At 43.1% G+C, this 17356-nt stretch overlaps 1 protein-coding gene across 1 annotated transcript in view; it reads right to left on the bottom strand.

The window, feature by feature from the left end:
* SNTB1 (syntrophin beta 1) overlaps positions 1 to 17356 on the bottom strand; it is a 110634-nt gene that overhangs the window by 92253 nt on the left and 1025 nt on the right. The window lies entirely within an intron of this gene.

Consider the following 17356-nt stretch of genomic DNA (forward strand, 5'->3'; position numbering starts at 1 on the left):
ACGAGCTGTCCCACAAAGGGACCTCCAATGGCTCAAGCTTCCCATGGCCTTGCTGCCACCCAGAGAGCCAACCTGGGGACCTGGAACACACAACACACAGCATGGCCACAGGGAAGCAAGCAGCTGGCAGAGCTCAGGTGGAGGAGCAGCAATGAGCTGCCAAGGCCAGGGGGATGGCAGGAAAGTTCTGATCAGCTCAGCTGCAGTTTCACAACACATTGGCTGCAGTGACAAAACCATCTTGCTGGGTTCTTCCTCCAGCCTCAGCACTTCTGCCTTGTGCTGGAGTCCACAACTCCCTTCTGCAGACAAAAGTGCTTTCCAGTCTGCTCTGGAAGCTTCATCATGGAGAAAGGAAGCATTTGAGATGACATCTTTTCTGGAGCATACATTTAACCCATGTAAATTTAAATAATCTGCTTCTGTCACGGCATCACACAATTCAGTGCAACCACAGAGAGATACACTGCAGCACAGGGATGGGCTTTGCTCATGCAACTCTCCTGCCAAGGCCAACACACAACACAATTACATGCTAATATTCTCAAACAGCAGATACGGTTTATTCGTATTATTATTGTAACTAAGATACATAGCTCTTTCTGCTCTTTGGACTATATCCTGCCTTACACAATATCCCAGTTCTGGAGAACTAGGTAACTGAATGAGAACTGAGAAATACAGAACTGTCCTTGAGTTGTAAGGGAAAAACCTGAAAAACACTACAAGGGAGGGAATATATGTCACAAAGCTTTAATCACCTAAGATGTGTAACTGGAAGCCAAGCCAGTATTCCTGTAATAAGTGAGGAAGGAGTGGCATCTCCAAAAAATCACTCAGTCTGTTTCTTTCTTCTGCTGATCCTGAGAGGAGAGATGCTCAGCATAGCCTAAATGTCTAAAGTAAGAAGAATCCTCTCTAAAGATCTGAACGCACCTGAGAAAGGGGGGGGGGGGGGAACCCCAAAATCACAAGCACCTTTCTCTGCCTATTACATCTAATCCTCAGAATTAGAAATTAAGATTTTGGGGGGTGGCAAAGGTCACTAAACAATGAGTAAAAATTACAGTATAAAGGCAACACTCACAGATACAAACAATTTATTTATATTTATTTTATAAATAAAAGGAATAATAAGAAAGAGGAAAAGGGAGAATATTTTATCTTTTCAAGCCTAAAGCAATTACTTTACATACCTTTAAGAGCAAAGGCTGCATCCCAGACATTGGAATACATTCCCTTCAAAATAAAGGCTACCCAGAAGCCTGGGCTGCAGTTTAGCTGCCCAAAAAGGACTGACACTACCCAGCAGACAGACTTTTTGGGCAGTTGTGGCGCAGCGACAGCAGCAGTGGGGCATTTTCCCTCCTGCCTCACAGGATATAAAAACATGAGTGCATGAAGACAGCATCCCAGCCACAATCCAGCCTCATACTCTGCTGGTTCAGTGATCCTCTGCCCCAGATGGAAGACCAATGCCAGGACCCCACACACCAAGGCATCAAGATCTGTATGACCCAAAAGCAAACGTGCCACTCCAGGCCTAAAAAGACACATTTCACTTGGCTTTATTTGCTGAAGCCCAGCCCAAAACCACAGAGAAGCAGAGAAGGATCAGCATAAGGGAGGCTAGAGGAACAAAGAATGGACTTTGGCTCCAGCACAAAGCTTTCTCATCACTCAGTTTTTAATTAGTGTTACTGGACATTAGTAATACTGCCTACCCTGGGAGCCAGATGCTTGGGCACACCTCTCACAGTCCATCACCACTGCTGTAAATAAAGAGACAGGCAGTTGGAGGCGATGTACACATTTTCTGCAGGATCCAGCTTCATGGCTGCCCACATCCCAGGCCTGGCTCCACATCATTAACTGAGTTAGAAGGAACTGGAGCACAACTAGTATGCACAGAAATCAGACCATGCTCCCTACATGACAGGTAGGGTGTGAAAAACATTTGTCCTGGTGATGGGAGTGCTCCACTTGGCTACAAAGGCTCAGACACATTAACCTCAGCAGATTACAAAGTGCCAGGCTGAGTGGCAAGGACAGACAGCAGGGATCCCAACCTGTGCAACATTTGAGTAGTGCTCAGGATAGCAATGGCTTTCAAGCATCTTCCTCTTCCTACTCTTCCTCTGATGCTTATTGAGATAAAGCCAAAGGAGCCATGCAAAGGACACTTGCAAAGCTGGAACTACAGGCCCAGACACCCCACCTCTCTGCTGCTGAAGGTAAAAGCTACACCACACTTCAGAAGAATGGTGAATAATTCTTAGGCTAGGGGAAGGAACTCAAGTCGGAGTTTATTTAAGAATAGTAAAAATACCAAGCATTTGAATAGTATCAGTGTAAGGCATCATATAAATGAAAAGGGCAGAATTAGACTCTTTACACCATTCCAGATCTCCTCCAAAATTTCACAAGGTCACACCTTCTGAAGTAACAATGGCAGATTTTGTTACTGGCTTTTGTAAATTTTAAATTGCTTCCACTAAGCACTTGAAGATTTAAGCTGCCAAGGAAAGAAGCAACCAGATCAGCTTTGCTGGGCACTAATGCACCTCCGCACGACTTGGAGCACTAGGGAAGCGAAGCAGCTCCAAACCTCCAACCAGAGCAGAAAAGCTCTGCAGAGCAAGCTGGAGAGTCTTGTGACACAGCTGAAGTACCTCACAGCTGATATTAAACTTTGGCTTGTAAAGACTTAAGCTGTTTCACTGCCATGCTCCACAGTTCGCTCTGTAGCAGTATTTTAACAGGGACACAGAGAAGCCACTTGTCTCTCTTCTGCTGCCCAACAAACTGCAAACAGCTGGTTGTGCTGTCAGAACCCATTTTGCCCATTCCCTCAGAAAGAAGAGGGATGTTTGTGCTGGAGACACAAAGGCAGATCTGTTCAGAGCTGCAACAGCACTGGCTGACACAGGCTGGCGTCAAAGGGGGAAGGGTGCAAACACAAGTCCCATTTCCCCCAGGACGTTCCTAGAAAATGTCATTACTGCAAAATACTGCACTTTCAGAATACTCCTGTGAAGAGCTCATGGAAATCTCAACTGTGTAAACTGGTGTTTAATTTGTATATTCAATATTGCCACTCTTTAAAAAGAAGTTAAACATGGCTAGGTGTTTCCTAGCGAAAAAAAAAAGAAAAGCTATGATCTGCAAAATGCTGCTTCTCTCCTTGGCAATTGCTACAATTTGCTTGTTTGTTTTGGTGCAGCATAGGGAGGGAGGGAAGAAAGATAAAAACAGGACCACTTTTTCTCCTCACCTTGAACGGGGACAGGTTCAACAGCAAGCAGCTTTATATAGCACAATCAGCACCCAGCTGCCCACAGGAGAAAGAAAACAAAAGTCGTGTCTCTTCTTCTTGCATAGCCTTACCCAAACCCAGCCTTAATGAAAACAACATGAAAGGCATTATATATGCAAAGGTCATCCTCATCCATGTAGTTATAGGATCAGTATGGGGACAGTGGAACCAGAGGAACCTAACTAAACCTCAGCCTACGCATACACTGCAGAGCAGGTCAGGGAATTCTGCCTGGCATTGCTGCCTGCCCACCCTGCTTCAGCCTACAAATGGAGTATTTTTGTCTGCAGGGCCTCCCTTGCTTTCAGGAAGTACCTGTACATAGAAACCATGGATCCAGCCCCAGCAGAGGAGCTGGAAGGAAAGCTGGTCTGGGGGTAGCTGACAGTGCCTGCCAGGCTCCATCCCCTTCCACCCCCTGTACTAAACAGGGACACAGTAGAAGGTGGCTCCGGGACAGAAGCATGCCCAAAGACTCAAAGGAGTCTTATGATGAGTGGCTGAGGGAGCTGGGGGTATTCAGCCTAGAGAAAAGGAGGCTCAAGGGAGACCTTCTTTCCCTCCACACCTCCCTAGAAGGAGTTCATAGCAAGATGGGGGCCAATCTCTTATCCCAAATAACAGGACAAGAAGCAACGGCTTGAGGTTGTGCCAGGAGAGGTCTAGATTAGATAGTATGAAAAATTTCTTCACAGAAAGGGGGTTATCAAGCACTGGACCAGGCTGCCCAGGCAAGTGGTAGAGTCAGATCGTCCCTGAACATATTTAAAGATGTGTGTATGTGGAATGTAGGGATGGTTTAGTGGTGAATTTGTCATCACTCAGTTAACAGTTGGACTGAATGATCTTTGGAGTCTTTTCTAACCTAAACAGTTCTGTGACTCTGTAAACCACTCCCATCCCCAGAGCAAGCAGACTAACAGGCCCTCTTTTCTCCAGCCTCTTTGGCCACTGTGGCTTACACACAAGTGTCCTTCAGCAGGGCTGTTCAGAGGGCTCAAGCTGTACCTCAGGGGTCCTTCCACCAGAACTGATCCCCAAAGGAGTCAATGCCAGGCACATTGCAGCTAAAGTGCTGTTGAATCAGATTTATTTTTGTTAATCTATCATTTATAAAAGAAATAACATTCAAAACACATGGCATTATTATTGCAGAGCTGTGTCTCATGTGACTTTTCAGAACCAGTTATTATATTTTAACTGAGTAGTCTTCATGTAATACTGTAAGAGATTTCCTTGCAGCATCCTCCAAAGCCATGATTACAGGTTTAACATTATGGCTTAGCTTCAACTCTCCATGTTTTCTAATGATGCCTCTATTTAAAAGAAAAAAATCCCACAAGGTAATTGTGTTTCATTCCAGGCCTAGAGACCTCAGTGCTTCTGAGCTAACCCAAATTCCCCTGAGACCTCAGGAACAAAATACAGACTTGCAGCTCCAACCTTCTTGTGATGATACCAATTCTGTCACTTTTCAATCACTCAGATTGTGGTCACACATTTGCACCTCTTAAGAGACAAGGAAAACCATCATGTCTGGCAGTCAGCCAGGTAGCCATCAGCAGCTGATGGAGCCTGCCCGGCAGCACTGCTCATCCCCAGCAGGGATCTGCCAGTGCTCACACACACAAAGCAGCCAGCCGGGATAAAGTCAGCAAGCCAAGATTTTCATTATGCAATTAATTGTTCAGCTACAACTGCAGGTTTTCCTGCATAATCAGGTTGATAAACATCAATTTTTTTCTGGTGTTGCCTCGCATCCAAAATTATGCAGTCAGAAAGAAGGCAAATGATATCCAGAAAGCCCAGTGGGGGGAGACACATTGTGTTGTTGGGTCAGGGGCAAGCCATACAGAGACTCTGGGCTTGGTGTACTCTGCAAACCCAGAACACTTCTGATGGCTGTCACAGTCTAGCACTATACACTGCAATGGCACCAAGGCAGTTACAAACTCAAATTTCTCCTGGAAAAGCATTTATGCATGGACAGTTCTACAGAGAGGACATGAAGGCACTTACAAACCTCCTGTTTAAATGGGAAAGGGTCAAATCTCTGCTGGGTACAGCTTTTTGGGAAAAAAAAAAAACTTCATAAACCAGCCTCCACCTGAAACTACAGTTTTGTTGTCTCCACAGTGACCACTTTCTACTCCAATGAAACATTTTTAGTGTGTTTCTGCTCTTGAAGAGGTCAAGGCTTAGGTCTGAACAAGGAATAAGACCTGAAACATCCTTTGAAAAGCTGTTGATACAGTATTCACCACCGTAGAATTTAATAGAAAGCAGAGAGGTTGGTAGAAGAAAAATTTTGATACTTTCTAATTTGATAACAAGTACCCACAACTTGACATACGTGACAGTGCAGAGCTACTCAACCTTTGTGATTAGCACAGAACTGTAAATAAAGAAACAACAATTGTTTAATCAATTATTATTGCACAAAATGAGAGACTGAACTACTGCCACATATATTTTAGGAGCGGGAAGGGAGGAGGGACAACCTGACAGGGTTGGGGAGGCAGAGTATGGAGCCAGGTTTGCTAAGCACAGTAAAGCACCAAGGTAACAGAGGTGTCATGGACAGCTTGGAGCAGAAAGCCAGCCAAGTGAGTCACCCAGTCAGGACCAAAGACCTGTCCATACTATTTTAAAGAGGAATCAATACAGCAGGTATTGGGGAAAAGATAAAGCTGTATCAGCATCTTTTTTCTCCCCATCAGTGATTTTTGTCACTATTGCTTGCTAAAGATATCCTAATCCCATGGAAATTAATGGGGAAATTCATGCCAGCTTGAAGACAAGGTAGCTTCACTCCCCTTCCTGACACCCTCTAGCAGAGGGCAGGTTGTCCCCACCAGCCTGGCCATCACCATCTGACCACCAGAGGCTCGGGCACAGACAACCCGACAGGGACAGTAGGTCTGGGTGGGAAACACAGACCTTGAGAAAACTCAAAACTGCAGGTGCAGCCTCCTGTAAAGCATTTCAGCAAAAGAACCAACCCCCAGACTCCTTCAGTGCAGGTATAATCAAGCTTCTACTTATTAGTGTTTTCAAAGAACAATTAACTTAATCTACATTGCACTGACAACAAACAAATTCTGTTTTGGATATGAGCAAATGCATGTACAACATGCATGCAAGCCGTGTGTGTCCACCTGCACCTTGTGCCCATGTAATACTGCTGATAGACATTTACAGCTGTGCCCACACCAGGGCTAGATCAGCTCTGGAATTTAACAGCTACACTTCAGAGCATTCCTCAACCAACATCAGTCAATGCAACAGTGACCTGAAAGAAAGCAAAAAGAAAATAAATATAATGAATAATAATATATTGCCTATTCCCCAACAGAAATAATTTCCCAGCCTTTATGGTTTCATGAACATGATTCCTTCACCTACAGAGTTCTACATGAAGTCTTTAATACAGCGCAAGCTAAAAAGGTAGTGAGGCCAACTTAATTTACAGCTGCATTGAGCAGATATTAAAATTACACCTGAAAGAGATATTTTATGCAAGTTTTAGAGACTCGAGAAGTCTCTTCCTCATTTCCTTCTGTATTCAAGGTTTCCACTGTGATTTTCAGAGAAACAAGGAAGCATTCCCCCAGAAGCATGACTAACTGAAAAGATCAAATGTAAATGTCTTTACAGGAATTCATATAACGTATCACTTGTGACTTCTCTACTGGAAGTGTATCTGTCTTGGCTCATACCAAATATACATCCTTATCCAGTTCATACAGTGTGGATATTGATAGAAGAGTAACAGAACAAAGTGTTTAAGGAGAACAGCATCTAAATTTTCCAAAGAAATGAATAAATACGTATTTCTGCACTTATCGAAACTAACTGTATTCTAACAAAATGAGGAAAAAGTACTACATTCAGTTGTAAACTCAAAAAAACTTTTTGGCTATGAGAATTTCCTATGATAAACACGATGTGATTGCACTTCCACACAGAAAATTCTATTTATAAAAGGTTTTAAGTGCAAGTTCATAAATAAGCCTTTCAAAAGAAAATTAACTTTTAGATATAAAATGCCATCTTAAACTGAAACATAAAATTTCCCACAGAAACCTGCACATTTCCAAGTTAGCCCTTCCTTTCCTCCCTCAAAAACCAAAAGGTTCCCCAGTCTTTTGTAAATAGAGTGAACCCTGAAACCTCTCTAAGGTCTTAATACTGTTTATGCACATAGACAAAAAGCTCTGGCAGCACTTGAACAAAACCTCAAGCATTAAATACTAACGTTTCATGGTATGCCTAGCAGAAAAGTTCAATACATACATAAAACAAGATCAACACAGAATGATCCTAGCAATGCAGTCTGAACACAGGCAAACCCCAGAATCAATTTCAGTTTATTTTTATTGGGTGCAGTTTATAGAATGTTCAGACTCACTATTTATTTCCTCAAGACTTCATAAAAAAAGTGCTGCTCTTTTAATAATCTATCCCACACGTTTATGAAAAGAGATATAACAGAATGAAAGGAAAACATAAAACTGTCCAATGATCAAATATCATTCAGGGATATTTTATATGCCATCTCTTAGAACTTCAATTTATGACTCTCTTTAATGAAGACTTTCAGGGTTGATTTTAACATGTTAAGTGGAAATTCCACTGGTTTGTTACTGCAGTGCTTCCTTTATGACCTGTCCTCACACATCACCTAGGTCTGACTTATTTATACAGACAGCCATTCACTTAACAGCAGAGAGCTCCTTAAAACCAGTTGCTTTCACTTGCATTCTTCCTGTATTGAAATGCTATCTGCTTGTATGGCCATTTTTGGCCTGACACCTCTCCAGCATTCCACAAACATAGAGAAGACTGAGGTTACCATGAGGGTTTTTTTACCTCTTTTAAGGCAGGAACAGAGATTTCCTCCCTAGAGCTAGATGACAGCTGTGTCTTACGAACATCCCAAGAGCATCAGCCTACAACCCAACCACTAATCCTGCAAAGAAAAGGGTAACAAAAGCCATGAGAGCAACAGTGGCTTCAAGCTTATTAGCTAAGACATCTGCAGCACCTTTAGGTCTTTCATCAGGTTTAAGTGTTGCTTGTGTCATTCCTCACCATTATGCTCAGGACTTCAAGAATTTTGGCTATGTTTGACTGGCCATTTACCTAAGCATCTAAAAATCTAGAAGAGTTTAATTTGGGCAAAACACAGTGATAACACCTGGAGCTCTTAACAAAGAGCCTGCTGTCATCATCAAAGTCATTCCAGCTTGAAGCTTTCTTCCCTTCTCTTGCATAAGCTCATCTTCTTGACTTTACTATGACAGAGCTCACAAACAGCCGTATCTCCAGCTCTGGAAAAGTCTTCGCAGCAGTGAGATGCAGAGTAGGAATCACAGAACCACAGAGCAGTTAAGGCTGGAAGGGACCACGGGTGGGGTATCTGATCCAACTTTCCTCCTTAGGTAGGATCCCCTAGAGCACATTGCAGAGGGTTACACCTGGACTGTTCCCGAGTATCTCCAGTGAGGGAGACTCCACAACCCCTCCAGTGTTGAGCTAGAACAGCCTACCATGACACACTAAAAGCAGAGACCCAATGTGTAACAGGCGTTGGCTCAGCCTTTCCAGACTTGGCAAAGCCTCAGCAGCCTAAACTGTCCATGCTGGCCCTAAGCACGGAAGGTCAAGCAGCAAACAAGGAATACCTGCTGATGGGACTGTTCATTACGGAAGTATGTATATAAATGCATCTCATGGTCTATGTCTCTCTGCCAAAGTATGTATTTATGTGGAAGGTATCCTGCTGGGTCTCTGCAGACACTTCTCCATCCCAGCCACCCATCAGTGACAGAGGAAGATACTGGGCACCCGAAAAGTCTATCACTGGATGAGACAGGACACGTAGGTTAAAAGGGACAGGTAGTTACCAATAATAATGTATTCTTTGGAAAACAATTGTAATTTGGAAACCTTTTTTTTTCTGTTCACAGCATCCTCCTCAAAAATAAACCCAACCAAATAAACAAAACCCCAAAAAAACCCCACATGCACACACAAAAAAAAAAAATCCCCAAGCCAGACAAATCAAACAAAAAACCTCACAAAGAAATCAAGCCAGAATTACTGAAGGCAAATCCTGCTCACCTTATTCCAGGAAAATACTTCTGAACAGCCAATACTTAAATACCTGCTTTGGCTTCACATCAGCAAGAGAAGGATCCTTCTGGCTTCTGCCTGGGAAGAGTAAGACCAAAGGGAAGCTGCCTGCCATAAAGGAAATCACATTTGCCAGGACAGTCCTGCCAGTCCCTCTGCTAACTTTGCCTTTCCAGGCTGCTCTGTGGGGACTAAAGCCCAAAGCCCAGGATAAACAGATTAAACTTTCGCTGTCTGAGTTAAAAGTTTGAGCTTAAAGCAGCCTCATAAGATACATGCTGGATAACTCTAAACCTTTCCAGCGTCTTCACACATCTGTCTCTTGCTCCCCTTGCAGAATAAGAGCCAATGGCACTTTAAACACATGTCATTATAGTAAATCACCCTGGAAATAGCTATTCTTGAAATAATTCAGACTAAAAAAGTGGAGATATATTATTTCCATGGTGTAGCTTTTCCATACTCATAACTTCATTATGCTAAAAGCCAAAATAGGTAGTGCACCAGCTGTATATGCCTATGGAAAACAGAAGATAAAGTTTAACTAATGATCCCATTTTGCTGAAAGGGCACACAAGGCTGATAAATATTCCCAAGAGGTTGTGTTACTTGTTGAAGCAAATCAGGTAAGTTGTGTCTCTCTTGCCACAAAAGAATTTATATTCTGATACTGGCTTTTTACATTTTATTTTTATGTAATGATATATTTCTAGCTTTCTGATACTTGGGAAAAAATTCTGTTTCTCAGGTACTTACACCATATCAGGAATTTACCAGTTTTCAGTCTGCCATTAAAGTGAACAGAAGCTGTTTATATAGATGCACACACACACACACTATTCGCCTGTGTGCTGCCTTGAAGCTGCCTCACTGCTCAAATACATGCCATCTTGAGAAGGAAATATCCCAGAGCAGAGAGGAATGAACAGCCACAGCTTTAGCTCTGATGACTTCCAGAGCTGTGCGAACAAGCACAACTTCCAACAGTTCAGCAAAAACCTGTGTATCATTTTTAGAAGGAATGTGCTATACGTTAATAATTTCTAATCAGACACAGTTTTTCCACATCTACTTTTCTGGCTCATTTCCTTACAATTAAAAACTCCATTTTACCCAACAGTACAATACAGATGTGCTGCTTTGGCAGTGACCTACTTTGTTGTGCCCCTAGCATATGTGCAACAAAGCCATAACCAGTTCAGTAGTTCAAGTTCTAGACAGACAAAATTAAAATCAGACTGTAACAGAAGTGTACAGTAGCAGCAGTCAGAAATCCATATCTGCCAAAGAGTTATGTGGAAATTATGTCCCTTAATTGAATTTATGTTAAGGAAAAAGCTTAAGCTAACAGTAAGGTAATACCTAGTGTTGAAGCAATCTGATGAACTAGTCACAGCTGATTAAACCTTTTTTAAGCAAGTTTATTAACTTCTGTTCCGGAAAAAAATTTGATTGCTAATTGGATGATGAACAAACCAATTCTGTCTTTTTGCAACTTCCACCACAAGCAAATTTTTGTGTCCTAGTTCATTACTCAGTGTTGCCGGACTCTGAGATGTTGCAAGATGCTGGATGTCATATTTTCAATTAATCCTCTCTCCCAGAAGTGCAAGCTAAAGAAGGCTGAGCTATTAACCATATTTTAAAGCACAGAGATATGGTCCCATAGAGCAGCTTTCCTGGTTCTGCAAAAGAGCAGCTGACACATTTAAGAGCACAAAAGACACCTTTCAACATACAGCATGAATGACAAGCAGTACTCCATGCTTTCTACATACTTCATAGTTTCTCACAGACTTTTCTCTAGCCCAAATCAGCTATGTCACCTTGAACAGATTCAAACTTCAGTGACGCTCCTCAAGGCATGCACCAAATGCTGCCACTCCCCTGATGTTCCTTCCCATCTTTACAACAAACTTGGTGCCTCTGTCATAACATGTCAATTTATTCCTCCTATTCTGAGTCTTAACTCTTTCCCAATCTGCCATAACAGTACAGTGATCTCTCTGATTGCTCTAAGAACAGGTGTCCTGGTAAAGACCCTTAGACCAGGCACACCTCATTGCTGGCAGAAGTATTTTTCTCTGCTCTACAGTTTAAGGTTTGGAGAGGTGACAAAGTTGAGCCCAGTGAAGCCCATTTCACACCAGCTACAGCTGCTGCAGTGACACCAGTGTAGGGCTGGGAGGGGCTAAAAAGAACCCAGCTCACCTCCACCTACCCTGTCAAGGCCATCAAAGCTGTGTTCTATGGCTACTCACAAACTCCATGTAAGCAGCTGAAGGATTTCCTGCACATTCTAGAAATACTGCTACCATCCCTTCTTCAACAACTACTTTTCTGAGATGCTTGAGGAATTATTTCAGACTTGGAAAGCCAGTGTCTTCCATGCTGTACTGGGACAGCTTGGTTTGCTTCCCATCACATTTTGTTCACTTATGCTATTGCTCTCTTGAACTACCGTTTCCTCTTATTTCCCGTCTACTGAAGTAGCTGTACCAATTCTAACAAGTAGCCATGGCAACATAATCTTGCCAAATAAAGAACAAAATAGTCCTATGATCAGAAATCTAAATCAGAAAAATGGAATTGAAATAATGTGTTCTTAAAGCCTGGAAGCAGACTGACTACTATACAGGTTACAAATAGAGCAAACTCTCCAACACTTACAAACTCTGAATGAACACAAAAAGATGTTATACTTATAGCCAAATTCACAGATACATTACTAGCAGGGCAAGTTCCACGCCATGTATTATAAAAAACAGTGACATTAAGGGAATAAAAGAAAGTTAAAACTCATTCCCACCTTACACCTGTAACCATCAATCTTTTGGGATTAGCACCTGAGCTGGGCTGTCCCAAATCTAAAGTGGTTTGAATTCTGAACACTCCTCATCAGCTCCCTCAGGACAGACATGCAGTGAGTATCTCTGACTCAAACCCAGTGGGCAGCAGGAGTGGGAAGAGACCAGTGCCCTTTTAATCACCTGTGTGAAAATGCTGTCCTGTGAGGGTGGACATGACCTTCAGTGAAAAGGCACCTCCCCTAGCAAAATTAAGATATATACATCGCTTTATTAACCATAGCAAAAGCCTTCAGCTTTCAATTTTACTCTCATGGCTTAAAAATTCTTTAAATAATTATACCAAGTTTTAAATTTAATTTTAATGAAGAAATTACTACTGGGATTTTAAAACATGCTTTTCTCTTTTGTAACGATACTTAACATGTATAATTGGTATGTACAATTGAATCCCAAGTCTCTAGACATATTTAATCTTGTAAGCACCCTTAAGGAGATGGTAGTAAGTTGCTTCTATAGGGCTTAGTACATGATTTCCAGGGTGGGTGGATTAACAGGGCACCCTGCACTTGGTCCAAATAAATCCAAGACTGTGTTGCCCACAAATGCCTTATTTTCTTTAGAGTAACCGAGACAGAGGACTCATACAAGAATTATTGCAAAGAGGATGTACTGATTTTTATCTGTGAAAGGTGATACAGGCTGTCTGGACTGCTAAATTAGCCTGTAATCTAATATAATCAATGAAAAACATATCAAGTGTTGCCACTCAACCTTCCCCATCAGCTGCAGGCAGCTGAAACAATCAAAACCGAGATTCTCGGGAACTGCTTAGACCTGGAACTCTTAGAATAAGATTACCTGCTCCTTTCCCTTTCAATTTCACTTTCAAATTGATGCGTACCAAGGGTAGCTACATGGGTCATGAGTCATGAAATGCATAACTTCTAAATATAAGGTATTTCCCTAACTGCATATTTGCTGGTACAAACCCTGTCCCCCCAACCCGCCCCAAAAAAAGGTGTTTTGTACATACACATACTGGAAGTATAAAGAATAACTATGCATACAATTTGCAATCAGTGATATTTACAGCCCTGACCTGACTCTTGTAACTAGTTAAGTCACATGCGCAGTTACTAACTGCCTTGTGCCTCATTTTTCCTCTATACTTGCAGGAGAAACACTTTTTGGATAAACACTGCATTTTGTTATCCCTCAGAAATCTCACTGAAACATAAAAACATAGATAAGATCAAAAACTACAGCCAACAAGAAGCCCATACCTATTTTACACTATTTCAACACGTAATTCACACAGATACAATTGCTTTGCTTCACCCAGAGAAAATTTTAAAAGGGTAGGGAGGGAAAAATCCTTTCAATTCTTACAGAATGTGTTTGGAAAACAATACATGCTACTACAGTGCAAACTGCATCGTTCTTATTCTTATGTTGCTTCAAAGCTGCGTATTAGTCTCAAGAAAGCCACAAAAGATGACTACAGGCTACTATCCATATGCTAAAATTCACTATACAGGGGGCTGCCTCTGTGGGAAATTTATGCAAACCCAGGGAGGCTGCCAAAACCACTTCTCCACAGACACTGCAATTGTGTTAACTGGGAATCATTCAAAACCAGTAAAACTAACAACACTAAGATGCTCCTATCCCCACTACATACTTTCTACCACCATTACTAGCTCACCTACACACACTAAACAAGTTTGGGAAAAATACCCTGCAGAAAGATAGCAAAATTCACTAATGCAGTTGGTTTTTTTTTTTCTTAACATGCCAATACAGCATCATGCAGGGGGGGTCCTGTTTGACATTAGCATAGGCTACTTCAAGTTTTAATTTTTTTCACTGAACATATAAAGAGTACAAGCAAAGCACAACCAGCTTGGTTACAGAGCACGCCAAGAGACTGCTCTTACCCAGGATGATTTGATAAAAACAAACACCTTCGGTGTCTTGAGAGTCACTTGAATGCAATGTGCTTCACACAGCACGAGAGGGGCTGCTTGATTTTCCAAAGTGCTTATTTAAGAAGCCTAAATTTAACAGAACCACTAGGAAATTACATGTACAAACAATAGCTGTCAGGATAATTTCAGCTTCCTTCCACACCTGCAAATATGTACTGTGGAAGGAGGCTGCCTTGTCTCTCACGTAGGGAAATTCTCTCTGCCCCTGAAGAAGCTCCATCCTGCTGTTCTGAACACCTGAGAAGCCACCCAGGGCTGACAAGCCCAATATGAGGGCTACCCCTACCCCTGCTCCCTCTGCCTGCTTTGCTCCCCACACCCAGGCTGCGATGAAAAGTTCACAGGAAATTAAACCCTGGAGTCAGAAGTGGTCCGTCCCCGAAGATGAGGAGACAGAATGACTTCTAAGGGGTCAAGTTCTGCCTCCTCACCACATCCCTCTCCTCTGGAACCTTCTGCCTTACAACTCCTCTTAAAGACAGCATCACCTGTTGCCTTATTTCCCTTCTGTTTATCAAATTCTACTGGATTTAAGGCACCCTGGCCAACTACACAGACCACGCCTATCAGAAGGAACTCTACCTTAGTAGGTGAATTATACAAGTGTCAGGGATGGAAAAATGAGAAGACAGAACAACCCAGCATAGCCATTAGATTTGTTAGAGTAGGACCTCTCCTACCAGGCTTTACAGATGTGACCCCCAACACCAGCACAGCTACACCACCCCTGACCCTTCAGCAAATCTCTCTTTGCACCACCTCAGACACAGTGATCCATGCAGGAAAAGGAGCAAGTGTTAAAAGGAAGCATTGCCTGATTGATCCCTGCTCTTCACAGACCTTCCTCCTCCTGCCACCCACCCTGCTGCCAGCCCTGCCTCCCACACAGGGTGCAGAGAGGGCTGGGGAGGGATTTTCCACTCCCTTCCTCCCTGCACAGGAATGCAGGAGAGACTACGGTTTAGTGCTGAGCTGGTAAATGCCACATTTCACTGAGCAAGCAGTTTTAGGCAGGACACTACATAACAGGCAGGCTCCAGCACTCTGATACTGGGTGTATTGAGCCACTTCTTCCCTGACATAACCTCTAGGAAATACTCAACGAGAAGACCCTTTCCAGGAATGCACAATGTATTGGGCAATACTCAGAGCCCTGCTGCACCATGAAATACGTTTCTTCGGCTTTACACCATGCCATGCTTTTGCAAATGTGGCTTTCCTGGGCTGGAAGTCACAAACAAATCTCAGAATCTCCCTAAAATGTTAATCTTACATTTTGACCCTGGAAACACATGCTGCCTTTGCTCTGTGCACTGAAGGAAGAGTCTAAAGAGGAGCTGCACAAGGGTCTTGCCCTGCCCCATTACAGACTGCTTTTTGCCATATATAACTCTCTAAGAAGTCAGGAAACGGCAAAATCCTGTAAGGAAAAGAAAAGCAAGTGTTGCCCTTCTACACCTTAAAGAGTAAAAAGAACTTTTGGATTTTCCTTCCTTTCATCATAAAAAATACCATTTTAGACTCTGCTGCTGAGGAATGAGCTTCAAAGTGGGCAATAGAATCGCAGAGAGTTGTTCTAAGCTGCCTGATTTCACAAGCCATTCACGTGGAGTGTGTTCCCGCTGAAAGGAACAGCCCTCCCAGGCAATGCTGGAGCCAACATTTGGTTTGGTTACTCTAGTGAAATAGCAAGAGAAAGGCAGGACAAAATACTGAGTGCAATGTCAGAATATTTTAACGCTACATACAGATCACTACTGAAATACACTCTCATTTTGCAAATTACAAACTCAATTGCAGAAACAACTCCTGAGGCACCTCCGCACTGAGCAAAGAAATGCAAGACAGCTGTGATGTCAAAAGGAGTGAAGGAGGGTGCTTAAGAATCCCCACTGAAGAGGCTTCATCTTTGCTCCTAGCCCAGAAAAAAACGGAGGGGTTTTTAAGACTCTTGCAGCAGCAGCACCGTGCTCAGATGGTGGGAAGGAGGGAGACTCTTGCAAGCACTATATACATACAGACTCATTAGGTCACAGCAAAGCTCAACCACTACCTGGCCTGCACCCCAGAAAGCCCTTAAACTGCATAAACAAATCAGTGATAAAATTTCGATGCAACAGCCTCACTTCAAACTGCCCAGAGAAACTCATATTAATACTTCAGTGGTGTATTTGTAATCAATTCAGCTGCAGCGAGGGAAGACAACATGCACTTTGGTCCTGCAGGTATAGCAGGGCACAAAGGGAGAGGACACACAATTGTCCTCAGCTTCTTAAATCCTCATGGAGCATTAACTCCTCCAGTTTTCACTGTCCCAGGGACAACCAGAGTTTCTCAGCACACACTGCTGTGGAATACATTTCTCACCTTCTCTCCCTTTCAAACTTTTTCTGCAACTTTAAGCCATAGTTGGCTGCTCACGGCTGATCCTCAGCTGCAGAAGCCAGCAGAACCAGACCTCCCAGCCAGCAGAAGCACCTCCTTTTACTCCTCAAACTAACCACCAAAAAAAACCAAACGTGAAGAAATACGCAGTACCGAAAGGGTACAGGTACAGCGAGGTGGGAATGCCCGCGGCTCGCAGGAAAGCCATGGCACAGGGAAAGGCAGCGCTGCAGCTTGCCTCAATGCCATTGACCTCCGGTTAAATGAACTTGTGGGCAAATATGTAATCACTTTATCACACACAAGCCAAGGGCAGTTCTGAAGCTGTTCGTTCTCTCAGGTGGAGCAAGTGAATTTGTCCTTGTGAAAAGACAGGGATTAAACGCTTGTGCACGCCTGTCCTCATGAACTCGTGGTCTGGGGGAACCTGGCTCTGCTTTTCTACTTGCTCCCCCAACACCCGTCCCGTTCTGGGGGAACACCCTCCCTCCACACACACTAGCGCCTGCTCCTTTCTCTACGGGCATTTCCTAAGGCTACTTTTCACAAAACTGTTTCAGCCACCCTCGAGAAAGGAAAAGGCGCTGCTTTGAAGGGATGGCTAATGGGTCCGTGAGGCACCGTCAGCTTCATTTAAAGCGCTTTGCGCCCCCATCCCTGACCGGGAGTATGGTGGTGAAGGAGGAACTGGAGAGGGAGAGAGGGAGAGATAGGGAGGG

This window comes from Cinclus cinclus, chromosome 1 (genome assembly GCF_963662255.1).
Source record: "Cinclus cinclus chromosome 1, bCinCin1.1, whole genome shotgun sequence".
NCBI lineage: Eukaryota > Metazoa > Chordata > Aves > Passeriformes > Cinclidae > Cinclus > Cinclus cinclus.